This window comes from Juglans microcarpa x Juglans regia, chromosome 4D (genome assembly GCF_004785595.1).
Source record: "Juglans microcarpa x Juglans regia isolate MS1-56 chromosome 4D, Jm3101_v1.0, whole genome shotgun sequence".
Classification (NCBI taxonomy): Eukaryota; Viridiplantae; Streptophyta; class Magnoliopsida; order Fagales; family Juglandaceae; genus Juglans; species Juglans microcarpa x Juglans regia.
The window spans coordinates 27,351,347-27,358,322 of record NC_054600.1 but is presented as its reverse complement, the minus strand read 5'-3'; the positions used below and the strand labels follow the sequence as shown (position 1 = coordinate 27,358,322).

Sequence of the window (6,976 nt, the reverse complement as noted above, 5' to 3'; positions counted from 1 at the left end):
ATTCCGACGCTAATCACAAATGACAACCTGCCTAAAAGAATGCCATTACTAGTAGAACTAGGTTCAGTTGGAGTCCATCAATTCAATTCCCATCTGGAATTATATAGACAAACATTTTAGCCCCCGTGTAATAAGCATGCCCTAACCGAACTGCTACCGTGATAAACATTACAACATCAGACCTACTCTCAGCTAAAGCCCATTTGAATGACTGTAGAGTTTGAAATATCCTATTGTGTGAGCATCAGCATCGGCTTCTTCAAAATTTATTTCATCTTCAAATTTAACTAATTTTATAAATAGTTGGCTCACATTGAATTAACTAAACTCTTTTCATCTAAACTTTGATCTACAGTATTTTCATCTTTCTTTGTAAAGAAAAGAACTGTATCAAGTCTAAACGAATTATTTATTGGTTTGGGCTCCCTTTCCTCCGATTTCTTTCTTTCTTCTTCTTTTCTCTCTCTCCCGCATCTCTTATTTCTTCTCTTCTTCCCTCTGTCTCTCGCGTCTCTGCCTTCTTCTTCCCTCTTTCTCTCTTGCGATTTCTTTCTCTCTTTTTTTTTTTCTCTCTTCTTTCTCTTCTTTTTCCCTCTCTCACGTCTCTGCCTTCTTCTCCTCACTTTCTCTCCCGCAATTTTTTTTCCTCTCTTCTTCTTCCCTCTCTCGCATCACCTGGGCATTTTGTACAATCATAAAAAAAATAGTCTGGGCATTTTGTATATCCTCTAGAGAAAACACGAAGGAGAAGAAGAGAAGAAGAAACAGCTGGAGATATTCAGAGGGATTGCAACGCGAGAAGAGGCAACCGTTGGTAGACCCTCTTCTCACTTTCTTCTCCAGATCTGAACCGACTGTTGGCTTGTGTAGGAAAAAAATTAGAGAAAAGGGATTAACCAAGGCGAAGTTAAAATTCTGACTAGAGTTGATTTCATCCTTGAAGACGTAAGGGTTGGGGAAGTTGCGATTTCAAATCGAGGTTTGAAACTTTGAACACTGCCATTTATATCCACAGATTTTGTTTTTATTTATTTATTTATCATGAGCTCGGACCAACAGAGATTCTAACAAAAACAAAAAAGATGCATGGGGTCGTATTACTACAAAAAGATTTATCGAGCACTGGATGAAACTGAAAAAAATGAAACAAAAAGAAAAGAGAACTTGGAATTGGAATCTCACTAGTTATCAGAAATCTCCAAACTAATTTATAATTATTACTACAAATATTATTTGTACGATTTCCTGATGTTTGATTTCACAAGTAACTTCTCTATTTTGATTTAATTAATGACTACAAAGCAAGCTTTCGTTATTGTTCTTAACGATTGGAAATGGAGAACATATTTGTATATGATTTGAAGGGTATTGAGTGTGTATGTGATTTGCAGGGTATTATGATCTCCAATGTCAAGCTTCAAATTCCTATTTTTAGTCAATGCATAGAACTTTTGCTCTGTTACCTAATTGATGACATTCCCTGTCTGTTGTAGAAGAATGCATAGAACGAACTTGTGAATAGCCTGGCCTTATGTGATGAAAAGGGTCACACCTTGGGCAGGGCTCATTCATATTGTTAGAACATAATATGGCGAGATTGATGTTTTTCTTGAGAACTTTTACAAGAAATCTTTGGGAGCAGGCTCATCTATTACAAAAAACTTCGTTATTTTTGTAAGTTTTATATGGTTAGGAATGCTCATTGGTGAATCACTGCCCATAAATATGGGTGTTTGAGAATGTGGACAGCAACTATATATGATTGTTGTACTGTGGGCAGTTATGAAACTTTTATATTTGGATATTGACATGGTATTAAATTGTTTATTGGATGAAACTTTGTTTATTGGATTGTGAAAATGAAAATGAATATAATTGTTGGAGATTATAGAAGATTATGAAAAAAAAATTAATTATAAAATAAAAATTAATTATAAAAATATAAAAATAAAAATAAAAATATTTTATTATTATAAAAAGTGTAATGGTTAATCCAATATAGACTTTAAGTTTTGAATGATTAGCTAAAAGGAAAAAATTTGAAGAATAAGATTGCCAATCCAATGCCAATGCTTTGAGCGCTCTCAATGCTTTTGTATTATACAAAAATTTAAATTATTTGAAGAATTGCTCTAAAAATGAATTCCATCCAATTATGTAAAAGGATTTGTAAAATACAATTAACTATATAACTTGCTAAATGTAGTGTTCATACAATAAATTTTTTATTATTATTAATATTTCATTTACTCTCTCATTTTCTTTTACTTTGATTTTTATTGTGTAAGCAAATTCTTTTTATTGTTTATCATTTAAAACACATATTTCATTTTTTTCTAAAAAATATCTTGAAAATATTTTCGAACCAATTTTTTCATATTTAGATTTTATTTTTAATTTCTATTTGACTTATATATTTTTGTTTTATGTGTATAGGACTGAATTATTTTACATTGTATATATAAAAAAAAATTGCAAATATAAAATATATATATATATATAGATATTGTAAATTTATTGATAGAAATGAAATATTTAAAAAGAATAAAAAGAATATTTAAATGATATAGAGAAAAAATAGATAAACTGATGGAACATGAACCATTATCTAGACTCTTTAAATGGGATTTCTGACAAAAATGACTTTTTTTTATTGATACATTCAAATAGAACAACAAACATCATCATACAATACCAAATATCAAACACTCTGGAATGGTATAAGCTGAAGATTGAACTATAATAACCAAACAAATAGACAATGAACAAACAGAAGAAATATTGATAGCCACGTAGTAGTAGATACGGAGCTGGAAAACCTCATTCGGCTGTCAGCAGGAGTTGTTTCAGATTCTAACTTTCATAAGCTTCTTCTTCCCCTTCCTCATACTCGCCCTCATCATCAGCTGTTGCATCCTGGTACTGCTGGTACTCAGCCACCAGATCATTCATGTTGCTCTCCGCCTCAGTGAACTCCATCTCATCCATACCTTCCCCGGTATACCAGTGCAAGAAGGCCTTGCGACGGAACATGGCTGTGAACTGTTCGCTCACCCTCCTAAACATCTCCTGGATTGATGTAGAGTTCCCAACAAAAGTGGATGCCATCTTCAGACCCTTAGGTGGGATATCACACACACTTGACTTTACGTTGTTAGGAATCCACTCGACAAAGTATGATGAATTCTTGTTCTGCACATTTATCATCTGCTCATCCACCTCTTTGGTACTCATCTTTCCCCTGAACATTGCAGAGACTGTCAGGTAGCGGCCATGGCGAGGGTCAGCAGCACACATCATGTTCTTGGCATCCCACATTTGCTGAGTCAGCTCCGGGACAGTGAGGGAAATGTATTGCTGGGACCCACGAGAGGTGAGTGGTGCAAAGCCCACCATGAAGAAATGAAGACGTGGGAAGGGAATTAGATTGACAGCCAATTTCCGGAGGTCGGAATTCAGCTGGCCAGGGAACCTCAGGCAACATGTTACCCCACTCATAGTTGCAGAGATCAAATGGTTAAGGTCACCAACTGCAAAATGAAAGGTACAAAAAGGCAAGCTTTAAATACCCTGCAGTTCTTCAAGTTGAAAATGAATATAAAAATGATTTGATACTCACAGCTTGGAGTGCTGAGCTTTAGGGTCCTGAAGCAAATGTCATAAAGTGCTTCATTGTCAAGAACCATGCATTCATCAGCATTCTCCACCAACTGGTGAACTGAGAGGGTGGCATTGTATGGCTCCACAACCGTGTCAGACACCTTTGGAGAAGGGAAAACAGAGAACGTGAGCATCATCCTGTCAGGGTACTCCTCTCTAATCTTCGATATCAGCAGGGTTCCCATGCCTGACCCTGTGCCTCCTCCAAGTGAGTGACATACCTGAAAACCTGTCCAAAATAGGATCAACAGGAAAGTTCAACCAGAATATTTAGCATGGAATTTACAATTATCAGCAAAAAGTTCATTACTCCATAGAAGAGCGGAAATAACGTTGTCTGGTCTAAGCAAAAAGTTCTCATGATTTATAAAGTTAGAAGTCACTTGAAGGAAAAGAGAATTTAACGGTCACAACTCATAGAAGAGCGGAATCAGTTCATTACACAAGAAACTAGTAGAACCAGAATAACTGGAAGGATACCTCATACCCAAAGGCCAAAGAAAGGACATAAAGTTTTGATTCTGCTACAAGATACAGAACGAATTACAGATTGCCGCCAAAGCAGAAATTACACTAAAAAATACATGGTGGATAGTGTCGTCTTGATTACAGAGTGTTCACTACACATGGCATCTTGTAAAATACACCCTATAAGAGGATATCATTTACCGACAAGAATCTCAATTAACAATAAACCTAGAAGTAATATTTTAGCAGTCCAGCATTATCACAGGTTACTTATTACTGGCGTTCACTATAGCACGTCTCACACAATGATCACTTTTGTTGTCCAAAAATCCTTTTTCCGTTTCTAACTCAGATGCAGATCCAGATGCTGGGGATAAGGTTAAACCAATAAAGTTGGGGGCCGTAGTAACTAACGTCATATGCAATGATTCCCTTCATGATTGCTTTTATCACAACTGATACCAAATAGTTCTAAATCTAGGATTCCTCTTCACTGTAGACGGAGGGCCCACGAGACGGCCAAATTAATGGATGCCATAAGATTTACTGCTTCTGTAAGTTTGCTTAAACATGTAATCTTTAATCGGGCCATCGTAATCATGTCATGACCAATACAGTTATTTATAGATATTTTTAAGATGTGATAAAGATTCTTGTCTCCACAGCAGACAAAGAAGGGGCCGGCGAACAATCAACCCTATTCTCATGATAAATTTATACTTAAAAAAACATATATTATAAAATGAAGAACATCAACTCTTTTGAATTCAAAACTCACCTCAACTCATCTCAATTCATCTTATCTAATCATTACAACTTTTTCAAATTCTCACACAAAATATAATAAACAATTCAATTTTTTCAAATCTCAAAACAACTTTTCTAAATTCTCACACAAAATATAATAAACAATTTAACTTTTATTCTACTATTTACAAATCATCTCAACTAATCTCTCTGAATCCAAACCACTCATTAGTCACAATAATGAAAATAGAAATGCTTTAAAACAGATCTGATAGAAATAAATCTATAAATTGAATTAATATAGTATACAAAATAAAAATACTTTAAACTACAACTACATCACGCCCGTCACAAGATTCATGGTTTTAATTTTGTTGAATATCGTTTCTAGTACCATCAGGTTCATGGATCTGCGTTTTACTGTGTCAATTTGGTACACAATGACAAGAATGTAACATTGCAATTACAGCGTATCTTGTTCAGTATTTAGAGATCACCGCCGCAATGAGAATTTTTGAGTTCTTGTAAAATAATCCACACGCTTTTCAAATGAATGGAATGATGTAGTTAAATTTGCGATAAAATTAAAATAATTCAAACGTATAATTAGAAAAAAGAGAAGTAGAATGAAAAGAAATCGAAATTCAATGCCAGAATACCTTGCAGGCAATCACAGTTCTCAGCCTCCTTGCGAACAACATCGAGAACTGCATCGATCAGCTCCGCTCCCTCAGTGTAATGTCCTTTGGCCCAATTGTTGCCCGCACCAGATTGGCCGAACACGAAGTTATCGGGGCGAAAGATCTGGCCGTAGGGCCGGATCGGATGCTGTCCATGGTGCCCGGTTCAAGGTCCATGAGCACCGCCCTGGGAACGTACCTACCACCAGAAGCCTCGTTGTAGTAGACATTGATCCTCTCCAATTGAAGATCGGAAGAGGAACCGTCGCCCTGGTACCTCCCCGTGGGGTCGACCCCATGCTCGTCGCAAATCACCTCCCAGAACTTGGAACCGATCTGGTTCCCGCACTGGCCACCTTGAATGTGCAGGATCTCCCTCATTGTGTTTTGGAGGTTGGTGGCTATGGGCGTCGATGAATTTGACGGAGGTTTTACCGAAGAAGGGAGATAGAGAGAGGGAGAGACACGAGGCGGAGGTATATATGAAGGGCGAGGGAGAGGGGGAGAGGGAGATTCGGATGTTGGCTTTAGGGATGTTGGGGGACAGGATGGTAAATAACGGGGGTGCAGGATAGGATAGGATATTTTCATGTGTTATACACTATAATTGCATGCGGTGACAGCCAGACTGTACGACACCCAAACTCACCGTCTTCTCGCTTTGTGTGTTCACGCTGAGGCAGTGGGCCTCCACCCTTCTTGAACTTTCTACCATTGATTCAGTGCTTCTGTTTTCACTTTGCGATTTATTTAGATATCTAGTAAGTTAACATGATTTGACGTTTTTTAATTGATGTTTTGTATTAAGTTTTTATGCTTATTTTTATATAATATCTATGTATAAATTTAGCACTCCTCTTTTACTTTTATATTTTTCTAATTTTCCAATTTGTATCAAATGTTGTGGTTTGGTTATTGTGGCTACTCGAATCGAAAGTATCTACCCAAATTGGTAAGGATTATGTCAATTATAGAAATTTATTTGCTATTTCAGAAGGTGGATGAAGTGCTATATTTATTTTATTATGATACATTATGATACCAAAAACTATATATATAAACACTGATAACATGACATATTATGATTGGACAAGATTAGTTTAGTCATCAATTAATTTCATTTGGCAGGGCAATGTGGCCTCAAACTCAAAGGATTTTCAATGTGAAAAATTAAAAAATAATGACACGTAATACCTATATATGTAAAGGATAAGTCTACTTTACCATTTCAACTTGACACTTCTATTTGACCGCTAGTCAATTTTTTTTACTTAGTAATTAAAGAAGTGATTTTAAGTATATTGGTATATTTTTTTTATTTTTTAAATGTATTTAAATATGTTAAAAATGTAAAAAGAAAAAAGAGAAAAAAAAATTTACGCTAGGTGGGAGGTCAAGATGGGGCGACATAGTAGCCGCAC

General features: G+C 35.8%; 1 pseudogene; it reads right to left on the bottom strand.

Annotated features, from left to right (window-relative positions):
• Positions 1–2,627: 2,627 nt before the first annotated feature.
• On the bottom strand, positions 2,628–6,102 carry LOC121259633 (annotated as a pseudogene).
• Positions 6,103–6,976: the final 874 nt, after the last annotated feature.